The sequence below is a fragment of the Numida meleagris genome, chromosome 13 (genome assembly GCF_002078875.1).
Source record: "Numida meleagris isolate 19003 breed g44 Domestic line chromosome 13, NumMel1.0, whole genome shotgun sequence".
Lineage (NCBI taxonomy): Eukaryota > Metazoa > Chordata > Aves > Galliformes > Numididae > Numida > Numida meleagris.
The window spans coordinates 8,188,374-8,208,534 of record NC_034421.1 but is presented as its reverse complement, the minus strand read 5'-3'; the positions used below and the strand labels follow the sequence as shown (position 1 = coordinate 8,208,534).

At 41.3% G+C, this 20,161-nt stretch overlaps 1 long non-coding RNA gene across 1 annotated transcript in view; it reads right to left on the bottom strand.

The window, feature by feature from the left end:
- Positions 927 to 20,161, bottom strand: part of LOC110406024 — a 162,981-nt gene continuing 143,746 nt past the window's right edge. The window contains exons 6-7 of the long non-coding RNA XR_002443205.1: positions 12,210 to 12,286; positions 927 to 1,274 (exon numbers count right to left, since the gene is read on the bottom strand). This is a non-coding gene — a long non-coding RNA (uncharacterized LOC110406024). The remainder of the gene's footprint in view (positions 1,275 to 12,209; positions 12,287 to 20,161) is intronic.

Below are 20,161 nucleotides of genomic sequence, written 5' to 3'. Positions count from 1 at the left end.
GGTAACTGGGCTCAAGCACAGGGACAGACAGCCACTCTGGGTCACATCCCTCCCCTAAAGCACGCTGCCCAAACAGGCTCTACCTGGGATTCGTTCAGATCTTACAAGAAGAGCTCACATTCAGAGGACTGCATACAGCCAGCAGCATTTGCGGTAGTGCACGTTCACAAAGCATTCAGAGTTCAAAATGTGGGACAACCAGAGCTGGGAACAGCTATCACGGAAAAACCTAGCAGCACAAAATGAAGTCACAACAGGAGAACAACTTCAGCATCTTAATTCAGGGCTCACAAGCAGTCACAGGCTCCAAATTATCTACAACCATTTCTTCCAGAATCACAGAGCAATTTTGCACGCAAGCATGACCACTCTTGAACTCGTGACTTTTTAAAAATCAAACTTCTGTCTCAACAGTAGAATTTAATCTCCTTTATTTATGGTTCTCCCAATTCCCCAAACAATTAGGTCTCAGCTGGAACAGGGAGGTATCGACAGAGCTGGAGCTCTCTTCCCACGCAGCAGTGAGCGGGGTTCTCCTCCTTGCTGGCACATCACTGACTGCACAGCATCACAAGGTCACGTTGATTTGTAGCACCAGTGGATTACAGGAGCCTCAGGTGTATGGCAGAAGCCTTCACTTCCTGCTAGAAGCTCCCTGAATTACTTCCAAATTTATGGTTACGGCAAACAGTTGTCAAAGACTCTCACTGCCCACGGCCCAGAAAGGCAAAGAGCAATGAATTAACTTTAGAAGAGATGCAAAGTTTCTGTCTTGCAAGGTAAGACATCATAATCTCATACTCACGTTTATTTACTTCCTAATGACAAAGCTAGTGTCCTTGAACAATCCTGGAGGTCATGGGAAAGATGACATCTTTCCAAAACCAGGTAAATCATAAGCTTGTATCAAAAATGACAGAATGCTGTTGTTACAGTTGAGATTCTCTTTAATACCAATTTAGAAGAAAATTTCTGAAGCCTTAGTCAGAAATTGTTTTACTGATGCAAAACACAAAGCTTGAGTTACATTTCTCCAAGAAGATGGGAGATAAAATATGTAAATCGTGGGTCTCACACCTGGAAGCAGGAATACTACTCTTAGCCCACACCTCCACCAACTCAGCCTTTGCTCACTCATCTGTAAAATGGAACATGAAAGCACTTCTGTCAGGCAAAATAATTTGAAGGAGATCCTGTAGATTTATGAACACAAACAAGTTTTTTGCAAGTAAATTGAGGGCTTTGTAAACTTCTGGATTCAGGAAGAAGCACATCTAAAATGAAAGAAAAAAAGAGAGAGAAAAAAGCTCAAATCCAGCAAATGAAAGTGTCCATAACAATACAGCAAATCCAAACAAGACTACCACAGAGAGCCTGGACTGAACAGTCGCAGTTCGAACAACAACACAGAAAGGGTGCTAGCCTCCTAGGCATGCTAATGGGGAAGAAGTGGGAGAAATTAATCCTTAAAGTTGTTGAACAACAAAGGAAAGAGCAACGAAAAAGTAAAGAGGCACTACAATGGAACATGCAGATTATCAGGGTCCTCAGGTACAGGCATTAGAAACTCAATGGGAGCAAGAAGCTGCATCTATATAAAGGGGTGACTTGGTTTAAGCAGACCGTAGTGACAAGAAATAAGTCAGGTTTGATAAATATTATAGATGGAAAACTTCAAAGATCTAGAGATCGTGGAAATATCAGCTTTAAAAGTTTAATTATCCAGGCCTATTTCCCAGCAACACAAGCCTCTCCTACAGCGATCCAGCTGCTGTAAGGATCTTGGCAGCAAGGAGCCTTACTGAGCAGCTCCTTCGTGCAATTCACCCACCACGCTCTAGACATTGAATCACAGTATTCAATACTTCATCCATCCACAAAATCTGTGCAAAGAGATTCAACCATCACAAGAGAAGCAGAAAATCCTATTTCTACGGCAGCACTGATGATACTAGAAGCCTCACAGCCATGGTAATGCTGCTCTCCTCTGCAAGCCTGCAAATGGACTTCTGTGCTGATCTCAAGGACAACCAAGTGAGAGGCACCAGGAGGAAGCCAGTTCCTAAGCAACACTGCTTTTCTGCACCCCATGGCACCAGCAGAATTGCTGCCTTGTTTGAAGTTCTGCAATAGGATAGTGAGGGTCTGAGGCACTGGCTGGGAAGCAAACCCAGCTTCCAACATCACCTTCTCCTCTCAGGCTACTACCACCACCCTACAGGGTGAAAACCATTGCGTACACTTTTTTCTGAGCCTCTGTGTTTGTCACCTGTCTCCTCAGCAGCAATCAGATCCTTCTGCTGTTGCACACTGCCAGGCAGAAGGAAGCTCAGACTTCAGAGGGGGTCTCTAGCACTGTCATGCACCACCAGCTTGGGTGCAGCACCGAATGATTTACACCTCCCAGCAGCTACAGCTGGCAGATGCTCCTCTGCGCATCCCTACCCTGCAGCAAACAATGCCTTGAGCAGCCCAAGAGGCACCACGTGGTAGCACTGCCACAGGCCCACGACCAGAGCATGAAGCATCCTCTGGAACACAGGAGAACCACTCCATGCACACCAACTTATTGCAGCCACAGTGTGCATTGCAGCATCTCTTGCACGACGCTGCAGCAGTGCCAACAGAAATAACACTACCTGCCCTCTGTCTCAGAAGGTACAGAGAATCTGAAAGCATCCAAGTGACAAACACTTTCCCAGATACCACTACAGCATTTCTCACACCAGACAAAGTAGAGGCATATGCCGCCATAACACAGCTGGCGCAGAATGCTGAAGTTGCTATTTGCTAGCACACGCAGACACAAAAGTTACATCCTTTGATTGCACAAAGCTCCATGACTGATTTGACAGCAGGACTTTGTCATCATACTTCGGTCTAGTGGCAATATTTGTCCATCTGCTATACAGCATATTTCCAGGTTCAAAGGCACAGAGCAAACCGCCATGTGCTGGAAAGGACATAGGATTCTTGCTCTGCAAAGCAGTCCATTGATCATAACAAAACGTGGCAAGATGCCAATAGCTCCTGCACCGAGACATCTCAAGGATTCACAGCCTAATAGATAAACAGTGAATAAAAAAATCAAAGAATAACCTCTATTTAGAGTTGACTGTCACCAGAGTAACAACTTTTTAGCGATACAGTACTCTTTATAAGTAGTGTGCAATATAAATTTATGAAGGCTAAAGCGTAAAACATAACTATATGAATAGTAACTACATATAAAAGTTGTCCCTCTGACCTCAGTGCAGTTACTCTTCTCAGAGGAGCATTTTTCTCTATGAAGTTTGTTTCTTCTGACCTCACATCCACTAATGCCACAAACAGATGTGGCACTGATTTGCACAATTTCTTCTGCTCCTAAAATGTGAGATTTACTTCTAAGCATCAGTGCACAACTTGTTCCACTACGTGACTTTTACCACAAGGGAAGTAGAAAATGCTCTCCAACTAAAATTTCTCCTATAACTTAACATTTTTATGGCAAAGTGTTCAGTTACCAAACATACAAACTGTAACCGTTCCTCAATTACAACAGATGAAAAGATGTTGTTAGTGAACCTGTATTCCCCTGGTGAAAACACACGGACACAGACACAGCCAGACAGAACTGTCAGCTTCCTCTCTGGTTTCCAGGAAACCATGCATTCCTGCCTTTTATGACCAAACACTGTCAGCTCACCAGTAATGACTTTCACCTACTCTAGATGGGTTGGTCTTTCAAGTGCTTAGAGGTAATTTAGATTACACGCTCATTTATCTCTGGGCCTTTCTTGTGAGCAGCTGGTGCCAAATTGAATACGGTGCTCTTGTGACATGGGATTACACTGTCAGAAGAGCTAAGGAGGAACTAGCTAATTAATTTCAGTTAATTTTATTAGAAGACATACGGCTACATGAAAACCAGCTTCCCAGCAGGAGAAGGGCAGAACTGGGTTCCATTCACAAAGCTATGGACCAACGGCCATGTCAGAACATGCAGGTCAGTATTTGTGTCTGAGGGGTGCATGTGGGCAGCTCATCAACCCCTCCAGAACCACTCAGGAAGCCGGGGATGAGCAAGAAATAAAACCACTGCAAAAAAAGCACTTAAAATGCTGTTTGCAAATTGTTCAAGGTATTCCTTACAACAGCTCTAAGTGTTGCTGAACAGCATGGATCATTGGAATGGCTTCAGGCTGCTTTCCCGTCCCAAGGCACAACCTTCATGGCCACCTTTGGGCTCCCCATGTGTTCTACATGGAGCCAAACAGTGCTGCTGTCAACAGCACCTCCCATCGCCACGTGGGAATTTGGTGATAAGAAGTCTCTCTTATTTTATGCATATAGAAGACCTAAGTTGAATCCAGTGATACTGCTCAGGGACTGCAGGACAGCACAGATGTGCTGGCAGTGCAAGGAACCCACTCCTTAAGTGGACTCTCTTTGCTAGTGGCTGGCCTGGAGAAAAGGTTACATAGTACTGGAATCTGCCACTAATTAAAAGGGATCTGTTCTATATATATGATCAGCCTGGCTGTATCTCTGACCCATGAATGCAGGAAATGGCAAACAGGATGCTAAGTGCTTCTAAAATAAACTTCTGGGTCAAATGCTAAGGCCAGCAACTCACCTTCAGTTCTCGCCTCATCCTTCCTGACCTTCACTTGCAAGCCCTAACTGGACCACCAGCTGTCCAGCATAGGAAATTAAATTCATATAGACATAATTACCTATGCCAAAACTTGCACATACTTTTTAATGCACACTGAATACACTATAAAAACGTTCAAGGCTTGTTAAGAATGCAATATTTAAATACCAAGCAGGATCTCCATTGAAAATGGATACCAAAAGCTTGCAGCACAGCTTCATTGCCACGTGGGGCTACTAGTTTTCTTTCTACAGGAAAATATCACCACAGAAAGGTCTTCCCTATCCCCTCTGAGGTTACAAAATATAACTATTCAGAGACGCTTGGCCAGCTATTTTAAATGTCACCAAATCCAAAGCCCAGCACTGACGGAGTTGTTTGTTACTGCCTTGTTCTTACATGCCAAAACGTTTGCTCTGTCATCATCAAATCTTATTTATTCTGCTCTCAGTTGATGAAGGTTGAACCCACAGATGGCTGAAGCAAGCTCAGTCTACAAAACAAGCATCACAGAAGAAAAACTATGGCAATGAGCAGCGTCTTTAACAAGTCACGCTTAGAGGAGATCGATAGCATCTAATTTTTGTAAGAATGCAGTAAATCCTTTTTACCTGTTGCATTCGTGCACATACAGGTATTCAATGCAATCTCAGTTAATTCAGATAGACTGAAAGCAGAAAACGAGTGTTTTAATTTGCTTAGGCAAAGCAGATGCAATTTTTTTTTAAACCAATATAAAATATATACCCTTTGCCAATGATTTCTTCTGCACAGTAGAATAAACAGGAAGGTTTCACAAGTCAGTATAAAGATAGCACAGTAAACAGGCTACAATTTTTGTAGAAAATAGATTTCAAAACAGTTTAGATTACTCAACCAGAGGTTAACAAAACAATGCGAAGTCAAATTTCTACTTATCTAAACATTAATTCAATTTTTAGCCTGGTAGAACCATATTGGTTTAGGATCTAACTTAGGGCTAAAAATTCAGATCATCCTATAGCAATTTTCTCGTGCAAAAAGTAGTATAAGAAATGAGACCACCAAATGAAAGCTAAGCTGAATAACAGGCACGTACATATGTCTGGAACTATATATTTGTACTGTATGGGACAGACATCTAATGATATTTGTAACAAATAACCCTACCAAACTTGCTTTAGGAATACCTAGAAATAGATTATTTTTCACCTGTAAAAATCAGAAAATTAGCGAAACCTTACTGAGGAAGAAAACGGCATGGGCATTTCCTGAAATACTGATGCTCCCTCCCATCTTTCAGCCTTAAATTTTCAACTTTCATTAAGTTTTAGTTAACCAAGGAAATGCTGTTTGCTCATTACACCACCAGGTATTACATTTTTCCCCCCAGCTCATTTTATAGGACTCTAGAATGTTAAATAACAGAGGCCAGTGTTACATTTCCCTGCAGGCAAGACGATGCCTTCATTCAAGGAAGTATTCAAGACAGAGAAAACAATCTGAAGAGAAATTCAGTTCACCTAAATTTACCTAATACATTGCCTGTTAGTGTGAGGGTGGAGCAGGGGCACAGAGAAGAGCTGGGAACAACAGAAACACGAGGTCGTATCTGAAACAGGTCAGTCACGCTGTCCTTACAAGATTTTTTGTTTTTTTCATTAAAAAAACAGCAACAGTTGATTGCCTAAATGGTATCCCAAATGTTCTCTCAGGAGAGGTGGTAAGGTTATAGCTTGGCATTTCTGCTCTCTTCCTTCAATTAAGATTTCACCAAAACGTGCTCTACGTAAATTCAAAGCGAGGATTTATTCGTTACGGAGCTGCAGCTGGTATTTACAGCCTCGCACAGAACAGGCTGCATGGCTCCTGTTTTATTGTTGTTCTAAGCCTATTGTAATCTACAAAATATGATCAGTTATTGTGGCAGCTCCGAGTATTCAAAGCAAAACCCATCTTTCTTTGTCAAACACTTTATGTGATACAAGGAGATGTTAGGCACGCAGACTGAGTCATTTTCTCATTAGCTCAGCCGAGCATATACGTCTTTGCCCATCCTCTCCATGAATTTATGTTATGAAAAGATACATATTTGGAAGCAAATCGCTTTCTCCGCATGTTAAAAAAAAAAGAAGTTGGAGACTGAGAAGGGGAGAAAGGGAGCAGCTGTAAGTAATCTGAATCCTGAGATAGGTTTAAAGGGAAGAATGACATGTATTTCAATTGGGAGATAAGTCGCACTGAGCTTATCGAGAAGTGGTCCTTGGATGCCTCAGTTTGCGTGCGGCTTGAAGATAAAGGAACAACACTGCTTTCTTCCTCTTGCTAATCCTTCAAAAGGGCAGCTTTAAAATATCCCTTAATTTAAGTATGGACTTAAGATCAGAAATCAGGTACATTTACTTTTTGCAGGTAATTACTGCATCCCGTGCTTTCTAAAACTAAGGAGACAAAGTACACTGTAGTGCTAGCCTCCAAGTTCTGCCCCCAGGATTTGTAGCTGGGGTTACTGCAACTAACGTAGCTTTGCAGAACTTTAGTCTTGAGGTTTTGCTGAATGTCATTTATTTGAAATGACACGATACAGTTTTAATTTAATAAACTGGAAAAAATGAGAGGATTGATGGATTAAGTCAGGAATGAAATCTAGAGATTTTAAAACAGTAGGAACCAAGGCTGTCTCAACAAACAAAAGAATAAAATTCCAATTCAGGGACTGAGTGCCTGGTAGGGGGATAGGCTGACAGTTGGACTTGGTGATGTTAGAGGCTTTTTCCAACCTTAATGTTCCTATGATTTGAAGACTAACCAACACTGATGTAACACTTAAATACAGGACTAGTGCCACTGAAGCCACAAGACAGATGCTTGCTTGATAGGAAAAAATGATTTATGTGAATGGCGCTCCTTTGACCACAGTGAGCTCTGGATGAGGCCATGAGTTGAGATTTTTTTTTTATCCATTCAATGACCAGGTTTTGACTTGGAAAAGCAGCATACACCTCTTCTGGAACTGTACAAGATACCCACACGAACACTGCATAGGCACAGCTATAAGTAGAGAAACTGAAGTAAGAACCCAGACCTTTCCCTACCAAGCTGAACAAGAGTTTGGCTGTGTATTGACCAAACTCAGGTTAAACAAGTGCAACGCAAACCACCCAGGATGGGCAGCATTCTGTTCCTGCAAGCATGTTTAACTTTCTGGTGCAATATTCAGTCCTTGCATTCCAGAAGATTTATTCCCATGCAAAAATATGGCAATATTCAGTTCAGAGGTATTTCAGAATGTATTTTAGGGGAACAATAGCTTATTGTTTTTGAAGTATCAGAAGCAATACAGAGATTTAAAAGCACAAAGTGTATAAGCAACAAACTCTAATCACTGCTTGAATTGCTGTCTAATATTTTAGCTGGAGATCTGCCAAATTCTTTGTCTGAAATTCAGCTGGAGTTCGATGATCACAAGTAGAATGGCTATTTTTGTAGTCGACATGCTTATTATCAGGAATAAAAAGACAAATTACAAAGTGAATGGCACTGTTGTTCTAAAGGTGGTATTTAAAAAAATTTAAGAACTTGGAAGTAAAGAAGAGGCAACCAGGAAATTTCACATTGCTTCACAAGAAGTTTTAACAATGTTCCATTTTTCAATTATTTCATGTGATGTACCATGCCCCATGGGTTTGGATTGCCAGTGCCAGGCTGCATCCTACAGATCCCAGAAAAAAGGACTTTTTAAATCTTTATTTTCTTTAAGTCACAAAAACCATAAGATCACTTCTCATGCATAACCACAGCTTTCTGGCTATTTATCAGGGATACCAGGCAAATGTTAGGTGTGCCCAGCATGGCACTTCCCCTTACTGTTACTTTTTTATTTCTATGGCATCCCGAAAACAGGCCTCCCTAACCAGAAGCTCCCAAGGGGATTATTGAGGTGGAAGGGTAAACCAGTAAATGAAAATGAGGAACAGCCTGTGGATTTCATCCAAAGCATTCCATGAAATCAAACAAATTAAGCTCTCTCTTTCCATCCCCACCCCCCTTCTCCATGTTTGTGACAACACCTTCTCTCTCACTTTTACATGACTCTGGCTGTACCCAAAGACCCCTATCTCATACGGTCCCTCAGACACCCCTCTATTTCCTTTCTATACCACAGTTAGCCTGATATCCCATCTCTCCAAATGATATTTTCCTAGATGTCAGCTTTCTCCAAATGCCCTATGCCACAGGACCTGGGGTGTTACTGGCTTCCTTGTGCTTGTTCTCATCTTCATGCAGTAGAAAAGTAAAATCTTCTCACATAGTTTTTTCTTCGGGATGGACTCCCGTGTTGTAACAGGGCAAAAGACTAACTGATAGAGAACTTGGCAATGATAACCCCCAGAATTATGAACTCATCCAAAGCCCTTTCAAAGAAATCAAAGACTTGCATTGTATTTATGATTCCTCAATTTCTGTGAAAACTATAAAATGTTTTGACTTGGGTTTTTTTTTTTTAGGGGTGGAGGGAGTTAAGTTTTCTTTGCCTTCACCTTCACTGTCTGGGCCACCAAACATTGAGTAGTCTTGCTTTTCACCCACAGACATTTCCCCTCTTGGAATATGTTAAGGTCTGATGGAGGGGAAAAGAGGAAACGCATGGATTTGCCAAAAGATAGGCAAGGAGTGATAACAATTGTCTTGTTCCATCTCTTTGGACCACTAGCAGATACATTTTACCGAGTAAAAAAAAAACTTAAGTTTTGCTTGCTGAAACACTGCTTGCCATCAGCTCTGCCCCCCACTTCGCAGTCATTGCTCTCAATGGCAAATGGGCTTAGAAGAAATCTTTAGAGAGAGGCAATCAAGGGCAAGTAAAGAGGTACAAAAAGCAAACAAGCTCTTTAGTAGCAGCTGTTCTAGGAGCACTGAGTGACTGACAGCAGCCTCAAGTCATCTTTAACTTATCCACCAAGATTTACATTTTCCCTATGGCTAACTTTTTGAAAAGAGAAGAAAACATGCAGAAGCATCTTTATCTCAACCTTCCTTCTTTTAAAACTTAACCCACTCATGTCTAACATGCACAGACTCTCTTCATCAGCCACAGACAGTATTCCATGTTCAATCCAGGCACTCTGTGCAAAAAAATCTCAAATATCAACATTTCATGGTCAGAGGTCATTCTGTTTTGCATCTCATTCCCTTCAGGCATCCTGCAGTCCGTGGCATACCTTAACAGTTTGCAAAGTGGATGTGAATTGCAGACATAACAACAAGCCTGTTCCCATCAAAAGCTCTGCAAGCTGAAGTGCACCGATGAGTGCGCTTTGGTGACCTGATCTGTCGGTGTACTCCTGGTGAGATTTTCCCCTCATCTAGTGCAAGCACTGTTCTCTCTTGCCTGGAGCACTACTACTAAGCTCTTGCATTTTCTACCGCCTCTCTTTTATGTCAGAGAGACTCTACTTTAGCAAATAATAATCAGGCTTGTGGTTCCAGACGGGAAAACTAACAACATAAAAAATGTAATAAATCATTATATTTACACTAGAATCAGTATTGATAGCAATGAAAGAGGAAAAAAATTATAAGAAATCACCAGGAAATTTAAGTTAAATGTTCCAAGATCCTCAGATGACAGATACGACTAAGAGCAATTATTAGAGAAGTAAGTGTTTGGGGAAAAAGCATTTAAGTGGTAAAATAAATGGAGTCTCAGTCAAATTTAAAGTTCCCTGAAAAAATGAAGCCCATCACATAACCAACTATATCCCCAGGTAAAGCAGAAATATCAACCACTACAGAACCGACTATGCAAGTAAATGCTGTTTTGTCATCAAAACCAAGTCCTGTTAACGTTATGCAACTTATTAAATAGAAGACTGTTAAGAAAAATAACATTCTGTTAAAAAGTCAAACTGTTGAAGTATAATCAATTTATGAGAAATTGAAAGGAACATTCTCCCTCTTCCTCTGCCACCTGTATCCATATTGAAGTGGAAACAGGAAAAAAAACTTCCTTACAGCAAAGAGAACTTCTCCAGAATTAAGGCAAAAATAGTATAAGCTGATGTTGGTCACTCTAAAAGCAGGCACTATGCAGTTGATTTAGCCCACCTCATGAGGCACCAGCATGGAAATGAAAGGCTGCCCTAGCAGTGCCAGACTAACACCTCACCACTGCTGGATGGAGAGGCACCACTGCTCAAGCCCTCATCCTAGCGCAGGCCTCCCCCTTCCTCCCGCTCTGGCACTGGTCTGACCCTAAGCTGAACTGATTCATCTCATGGCACCAGCAGAGTCCATATTGACCAGAAGGTACAGAAGATGTGGGGATCCAGCATGGCCTTTGAACTCAACTCACTTGCTTTTTGGTACCCACTCGCTGCCCATCACAGCTCCTCAATCAGATTGACAATTGAACAAACACCAGCACAGCAACAAACCTGGCACACTTCTTGCATTTGATCTCATCCTTCTTGTGAGGGAAACAACTCAGTGAAAGAGTTGTTTATCCCCCTCCGTTATCCTTCTATCCCTCAGAAAACTCCGCACCCCTACCTAGATAGGGCTGTTTGCCTCAGGGTACTGATCCCTTTAAATTTGGCTGGGTAATTCTCCAGTGCTTCCCAGGGTGCTGATGTTTTATTAAATATTAACTTAAAATTTGTTGACATTTATATTTGAGTGAAATAATGACAACATCTGTAGCCATATCAGGCTTTCTTACGTGGATATGGAGGCTCCAGAAAACTGTCTTTTTGTCCTGCACATTGGTACTGTTTCTAACCTTCCCATTCCTGCATTACATGTATCAGTTCTTTTATATATTGACACAATGTCTTTTGGATCCTGTCTATATAACAGAGCCACCCAACTCAGAAATTTGCAGGTACAATCACATGAAGGAAACGGGGTGGGCTTGGTGCTCCAGTACCGCATTCTGCAGTTAACTTGGTTCAAACCACTGCATGCGCTTTACCACAAGCCCTGTGCTTCAAGCCCTTCCACATACAGCTGTAACTGCCCTAAGAATATTTCTTAAATAAGAATATTCACTACAAGCAAGCACTATGTAAAGCAACAGCAGAGGAGCACTGCCCAGGACATCTGAGCTTGCTCCAGGCACTGTATGCAGTCTGTCCACCGACCTCACTGCTCCTTGACTCCTCAACCTGCATCACTAAGGAGCCAAGTTCACTGTAAATATTTAGTTACTCATCCAGCAAAACGCCGAGTGCCTTGCTCATTCACAGAGAGCACCATGGGTTGCTGGTTAACTGTGTTTTCATTCTCTGAAGATCATGATTGTGATTGCTGGGAGTGATGATTACCTCCCAGGACGTCATCATTATTCAAAGCCTGCTGCACAAAGACACTCATTTAATTACCCAAAGGGCATTTAGGAAAATGTTTTTGTTATATGCATAAATCTTAATGAAAGAGCCGCTACACTGTGGGTATCCTTATACCAGTTCAGCATGATTGCTGGGGTGACTGCAACGTTCTCCCACAACATTTACCAAATTACAGGTAAGAGAACAAAGATTTTCTTTAAATCCCTCCCCTCCATCACGTAAGCAGATGTCATTCTCATTACCTTGTAAATCTCAAGTCTTTATAATAATTCTTGCTGTCAGAAGACCCATTCCACATCTGAATAATTCAGCAGCAGCCCTAGAAAAAGAAAAATAATAGTAATTACAAAACACTTGGACTTGTAGTAGGCAAAAATCTTCAACTGTACAGTAGCTACTACATATCATAGGGCATTAAGTGATAAGACAATGCATTAGTCATCTGTGACTAGTTCTTGACTATTTGGAAATCAAACTATCATAACTTCACTATTTTCAAAATGAATATTCAAGAAGTATGACACAAAAGTTCAGTTAGCTTATATTCCTTCCCAGTGATGAGACTGCAGATAAATCAGGCCATAAAATAATTATTCTAAGTGTAAGATTATAAAAAATAACCTAAAGATGGACTATATATTTGAAATAACTGATTATTGCAGGCATAAGTTGTTTTAAGTGGGATTAGTTCTGATATTCAGTATCCTTATTTTTAATGCATGTCTCATTTTTGTGAGCCAGACAAGAGTGTGCACACTACAGTCTCTCCTACTTGAATGCAACAACATTTATGAATTTGAGCGATCCCAAGTTGTTTCGGCTACAAAGGCTTACACTTTTCACCTTCAAAAATAAGCAGTTCTTGTTTCTGTCATTCGCCCTACATTGCACAAACACTTATTTCTGCATTCTATGCTTATCCCCATATATATATATTGAAGAAAGAAGCCTAACAAACTAATCAATGGACAGCATGGCATGTGGTAATTTAAGAGGTTCAAGACTCTTAGCTACTATCCTTCATTACGAAATGCCTCTGGCCTTCGTCAGAAGTATTTCAAAGGATGCAAAGAGGCACTGTGATATTTGAGATTGTAAACATAACATTTCCTTGGCTTCTTAAAGAAATGTTAAAAAAAGGAAATAGAAGAAATCCAGAGAATGACATGCAGAAACCTCACACTCAAACACGCTGTAGAGGGTACAAGACCACACCAGATTCTCCTCTACTCAAAGAGATCTCGTTGCACACATGCCCAGGCAGCAGGCGAATGCCATCCACTCCACAGGGAGTGGTAACATTGGTCTGTACTATAGTTTCATTCTTAATAATAAGACTTGGCTGTTGAATCCCTGCTTCAAACAACAACAGACTTTTAGCAGCTTTTCAACACTGACTGGCCATGGAGGTGCTCAGCCCCTGGGGACACACAGGTGATTAGTCTGCAGCAACTTTCTACTACACCTGCTCAGCCTGTACTTGACCCCACTTAGTGCCAGCACATTCTCCTACTGCTGACAGCTTGGTTTCAATTTTATTTCATTCAAGCCTACCAACATATCACAAACAGACTCCATTGTTCCCAATTTTAATTATTTATGTGAAATTCTTAAAGAGGCATTAAAGGAATTACTAGTCCTCAGAATAGAAACACTGAAGGGACCCCGGTACAGGGCACAGAAAAGTGCATTTGACTGCTCAGCATATTCAGCAAGACTTGAGTGACTCAAACAAGGACAGAGCTGCAGAAGAAATGTATTTATTAATTATTTACTCATCTCCAGGGTTTCTGTGCCATACACAGTTAGCATAACTTTCTGAATAAATTATTCAGATCTTCACAGTTCGAACTAAGCACAGCACAGCTCAAAAGAGATGACAAACATGCAACCCATAGCACATACCCATTAAATCTGTTCCCTGCAAAGTAGCTCTTGATATTTTCACCAGTTCTACCCAGAGATGCAGTCCTTAGCTTCAGGCAATTCAAATCAACAGAGCCCAGTTATAAATACAACAGAAACCAGCAGATGTCCCAGCCTCCCCTCTGCACATGAGCACAACACACGGCCACGGGCTGCACAGGGCAGCAGCCCACAGGCACTCAGGTTTCCCCACCTGAAGGGAAGCACTCCCTCACACACCACAGCTCCACTGCCCCCATTCAGTGAGGCTAAGCTGTTCTCATCCTTTGCCAAATTCCTGCTTTCCACACTCAATACTGTAGCTTTGAAGTGTCCTAGCAAACGTACAAGAGGTCAGTCTGAAGTCCTGCTAAGCTTATGGCTTAGGTGCTGTCATAAACCATGAACTCCAGAAGCCATCTGCATACTGTGATACCTAAAGAGCGCTGGAGAAATAATTGCACTGCAGACTGCATCACTGAACAAGGCACCTTGATCGAGCTCCTGCAGAAACCAACTGCTGACTGCATTTAGCTAAGTACAGTCACTGGGCAGCACTAGGATTTCGTTCTCAATACAGATGACTCCTCCACAAGGGGATAAGAAGATTGACCTTAGGTAAATGGCAGGCCACAGGTTACCAAGGCAGAGAAGGAGCCTCTGCCTTGGTCTCCTGAGATCCGAGATACGCAAGAACGTGCCTCTAGGCTGGGATTTATGGCACACAGGGGAACTCCATGCTTTCAGCACTTCACTCTCCCCCGCTCCTCTGAAGATCTCCACGCTCACCCCTTTCTGGGCCTGAAGCTCTACAAGGCAGCAAAAAGCCCCCAAACCAGCCTCCAGCTGGTCTGCTGGCAAAGCAGAAAACACAGATAACAGGAGGCAAACACCTCCCAAAACATTTCCTAATGGGTTATAAATTATAGAAAGAACATTCTTTGCTATGTAACTAATGGAAATTTACTATTTTTTAAGCTTCCTGAGGGAAATTTTCCACATCAAATCAATTTGTAGATAGGACCCAAGAGGCAGAAAATCACAACCGCTTCAGTGTGCTTCTTTATTTGACTGCTACTGGGGGTTTAATTTTCAGTCACGTTCTTCAGTGGCTTTGATCTCTGATGACAGTGTTAACTCTATTTGGACCTCAGTGCTGCATTGATTTTAAACAGCCTTTTGAAATACCCTCACTAATTATTTCACTGGAAGTTTAATTAAATCTTGTCACACAGGAATAAGCTGCTTCTTGCAATAGCTGCTTAACATTATAAAGTATGTAACTGGAGAAAAAGGAGGATGAATAATTATAGGTGGACAAACAAGCACACGAAGGAAAAGCAGAAAGCTATTTCTAAATATGAATTCAAGTGCAAGTGTCTGTGAACCTCTCAGCTTCCTCTGCGCACAGAAGTAGCAGACTTCTTGCCATTTTAAGGACAAAAAGGACTTCTGAAAAAATATCTCCACTTGTTCTGCTCTCCAGCTAGATATTTCTATAACACACGCTTCCATTCCCGAATCTCACCCTATTTTTATGTCTTATAGGCAACTTCTTAATTACAAATTTCTCAAATTCCTATTAGATTGGGGAAGGGATTATTAATATTCAATAAAGAATATCTCTTGGGTGCAAAGCAATTGGAAAAATCAACACAATAGCAAAGGCATTACAAAAGAGGTGGAAGGACCAGCACAATAGAAAGGCGCTACAAAGGAAGGGAAGTAGAGCTCTCACCCGTTATCAGAAGATTCTGGATTCAAAGCTTCCACCAAGGAGAGATCTCCAGCAAGAAATCCTTCCTCAGGGGCAGTCAGCCCTTAAGTGAGGCCTAAGAGGGGTGGAGCCTGGCTCCAGGCCTTCCGGTCACACAGTGAATTGCCTTCACCTGTGCTCCCAGGGCTGGCTGGGCCTTTCCTCCAGGTGCTCGATCAGCAGTTCAGGCCGTGACTCAGCAGTTCCCATACAGGGAGGTTACCTTATCCAGACAACCACTCTCCTCATATTCATTTACACAAACCAGTAAAGGAAAGGCTGCAAACTTTTCTTCTCTACTACAGTTGCTGGGCCTACAGTTCCCATCTGTTGACCTCTGACTGCCTTCTATTTTCCATACGGAATCCCATAGATAAAGCATATTACAGCAGAGATTGAATTTAGTCCTCAACCAGATACACGTGCTCAAAAATGGCACCTTTTTATTATTATTAGAGATTTCAGTATCTTGTACCTTTCATCTGATTCTTAGCTTCCCTAGAGCAAACATAAGTCTTTTACCATAGGCAGTTCACCCAGTCATAGTGTCTAACGTCATGTGCATGTACTTCATACTGAGCCAGGCACTAGTTTGTATGTTCCACTTGGAAAACCGAGCTAAAAAGGAAATAAAGTTGTAGCCCTTAGTTTGAGCACAGACATTTTGCTGGCCAATATATTTTCATATTACTTGTACAAAGATGACATTCGTACATAAATACCATACTTTTAAGGAGACATTAATTATCAGACTTTAAATGAGCTTTAAGAGCTGAAGAAACTGTTTGGAAGGGTAAACCAACCATAACAAGGCAGCAGAAAGTAAAACTGAAGCTTAATGACAGGTGAAATAAAGTAGCAAAATATATTAATTTCCTGATCTGAATTTTAATACGTGGATGGCATAAGACATTGCAGGATTAGATTTAAAGTTCCATTCAGACTCAATAAAGGCCTCTAGAGTTTTGTATGGCAAGCTGAAAAGGTCAGAATGGGCTCCAAAACAGGAAAACCAATGCTGCCATTCTGGAGTAGAGGAACAACAGCATTGGTGACATCGACCGACAATGAGAAGAGCTGAACAGAAAAGCCAGGCCTTGCTCTGAGCTCTGAAAACACACTAACAGAAATGAGGGACCTGAACAAGTGCTGCTTCATACTCTCCTTAATATTCCAGGTATATGACAGAGAGATTTCAGAGAGTTGTTTCCCAGCCCTCAAATAAATGGCTTTGGTCCTATAGCCAAATGGTTCCTCATCCCAGCAGGCCAGTACACCTCTGAGAACAGCATTCCTGCTTGGAAATTAAAAATAAAACCGAGTCATTGACATTTCTTTCACACCATTCTCAGGTCTAGCAGAAGCACCCCAGGGCAGATTTTTTTTTTTTTCAGAAAGATGAAAGAAAATAGCACTTCATCTTATTTTTTAAGTATTCTCATAAATGTAACCCCCTGTATCCTCTGCACTCTATTTTCAGAGATCTGGAGCCCTTTAAGTCCCCCCACAGTGAGAATTTAACTATGAAGTTCCACAGCACCAAGCCATTCTCTCAGTAATGAGGCTTAACAGTATTTTCCTATCTGCATATTACCCTGTGTTATTGTACTTCTTCCACCCCAGAATGAATGAACAGGCCCTCCAGAACCAAGAGAACTTCCTCAGGCTGAGGGTGGGACCCCTCCAAAGACACTGTAATTGTGCTCGCAGGAGCTTCCTTGCTTTTTCCCCAGTTCCACCTTTCTCGTGTGCAGTTCCCTGACTGACACCGACAGGCGACCATTACTTTAACGCTGTGTGTCCATTAAAGAAGATAAAACTTCTTTAAAAGATCAGTTCACACATGAGTAACAGCCACAGCTGCTCAACCAAATCAGATGTGAATGGGAAAAAAAAAAAAATCCGCAGCCTTCTCTCACAGAGACTGATTGTTAGCAGATATATGAGCACTTAAGAAAGTCCTTCATCTCAATCAGAGCAGGAAACAAAACTGCAGAAATAATACCAGGAGAAAATTTCCTCCAACCTTTGGTGGCAACAGCAGGCACTGACCCTTCAAAAACTACTTGTTTGGGTTTGCAGGTAGTGAGAAACAGAAGTCCTAGTGACATAATTTCTGATTTCACTGCTAAACAGCTCAAGACATCCAGAAGGACACCAGGAGATTTGTTCAGCTAAGCAGTAAACAACCCCTACACGCAGCAGGAACATGTGCAAAGCAAACTACACCTGCATGTTCCTCTCCAAATTGCCAGAGGCTGTTAGAACAACTGCATCTCATTTTGGAGAGGAAGAAACAAAGACGCACAAGAATATTGCATCATTTTCCAGAACAAGTTGTTAAAATTCTGCATAAAGAGAAAATACCATCTGATGTACCATCAACAACTAAAATTAAACTCACATTTAACATGACAATAAAAAAGGAGGCAGCCAAGCTTCTGTTCTTTGCAAGTATTTTTAAGGTTTAAGCTTGTTCAGGTGCTGACTATGAAATTAAAAGACAAAGAAGCAGGTGCCACATAAGTGAGTTTTATTGTCCACACAATAACCTGAAGTCACCCTGAAGCAGTGGGTAAGGATCCTTCCCCTTTAAATAAATTTTAAGTTTTGCAGGGAGAGCCAGCAGGCATCAGCCTGGAATAACCTCCTCTATCTGTGACAGTGTGACATTATGGTATGGAAAGGAAAATTTGTGATATACCAATCACCAGCACCCAGGGCATAGAGTATCTTAATTTGTTAAATAACTGAAGAAATGCAGTCACTGAAATGAGCGTTCTTGGTTTGTAAGTGTTTTTCAGTCATTCATTTTACTACTTAACAGCATCTCAGGGAATTTCCAGTTTACAATCTCCCTTTCAAAGGAATTTTTTAGGCAAAAATCTGCTCATCATCCCACGATCACCAGTGATTTCATAATATTAACAAGGGAACACACAGACAAGGGCAATTTTTCTTGTTCATTAATAGGACTGTGTCAACTGTATGTTTTACAGAAAAGCAACATCTAACCTGTGCTGTTTTACAGACCCTTACAGCAGGGGATCTGAATATGTGTGTAGTGACACAGCAAAGCAAGAAAACATTCTCCTGTAGGTGGGTTTCTGAAGGCCAGCTGTTGGCCTGTAGCAACAGCAGAGACAATTATCCTAAGGACAAAAAGAATCCATGGCTATTTTAATAATAATTTAATTGCTGTTCTTCCAATTAAAAGATTTTATTGCCATTCTGTTTACATATGTGCCTTGCGCAGCTAGTGCATAGCATGATATGACTCAAGCAAAAGAAAAACTGCAGGTCTTTGCTTCCAAGATATGCTGTGGGAAACCCAAAGATGCTTTGAAAGAAAAATATTTGAAGAGAATTCCTCCTAAACCATCCTCTTCCAAAGACACTATAGTTCATTTTCATCTAGGCTAATTTGTGATTAATGAATTAAATGTGTAAAATGTACAGATTTACTGCTAATTAGCTTTTGGCTTCTTTTTTTAAAAAAAAACTGTTTAGCCATCACTTCCATAATAACTAAGATATCAGCTTTATGTGATAGAATTTATAGCACAATCTCACACAGTACATTTCATGGCACGGTCAGATAGCTATTTGACAGAACAGAACTTAGGAAGAAAATACACCTATCTTTCAGAACACGAATACATTAAAGAACCTGTTTTATAGCTGTATTCATTGTGTTTCAATTTTACCCTCAGGGTATGGTGAACTGAGGGACACTTTATGTGAAATCAATGCCTGCTGTGTACACACAGGCTTCTTCAAGCATTAGCGTGTGGACTGGCATGTGTTTTAATGGAAATGTCATTGACTGTAAGCAGCCAGTCCTAATACCATTGAAAGACGTGTTATATTGGCACTGCTAATAGCATTACGATGCTGCAAGTGTCCCGATGTGCTTGTAAATACCTAAAGCTACAATGGCTTAAGGGAACTAGTCTCATCCAAGTTGAATTATTAGGGGCTGATACTCAGTCAATACTCCTCTACAAATTAGGAATGAGAGGCCTGACATCTCTGTTCTGCTGCATCACTTGGGGCATAAATCCTCTGCACATGGGGTTTTCACAATACAGGGACCCTAAATACTAAGCAGATACAATTAATGAGTTCTTTGCATCATATTTGTTATTATTTAACTATATGCAGTAGACTGTTGGGCAGATTGAAATAACTTAAAGCCACCAAAGGCAGTAGCTCCAGTAACACTACAGGCAAAAGTGGTAACCACCCAGCAGGCTAACCGCCAACCACAACTGTTAACAGCTCGCTTAAATGCAGCCTACACACACAGCTCCACAGCCTGCTGACAAGAGGAAACCCCTACCGACTGCCCAATTGCCTTTTGGTGTCTTAATAAGCTGCAGTATAATCTAATTAAAGACAATTAAATACTGAAGTGCGATCTTAAATCAGACACAAGTTGAATGAGGTTAAGCACAAACTAAAAGGTCAGTACTTAGGCATATGGTTACAGAGCTAGATGTTCAATGGGAACATTAATAAACTGAACGTTTA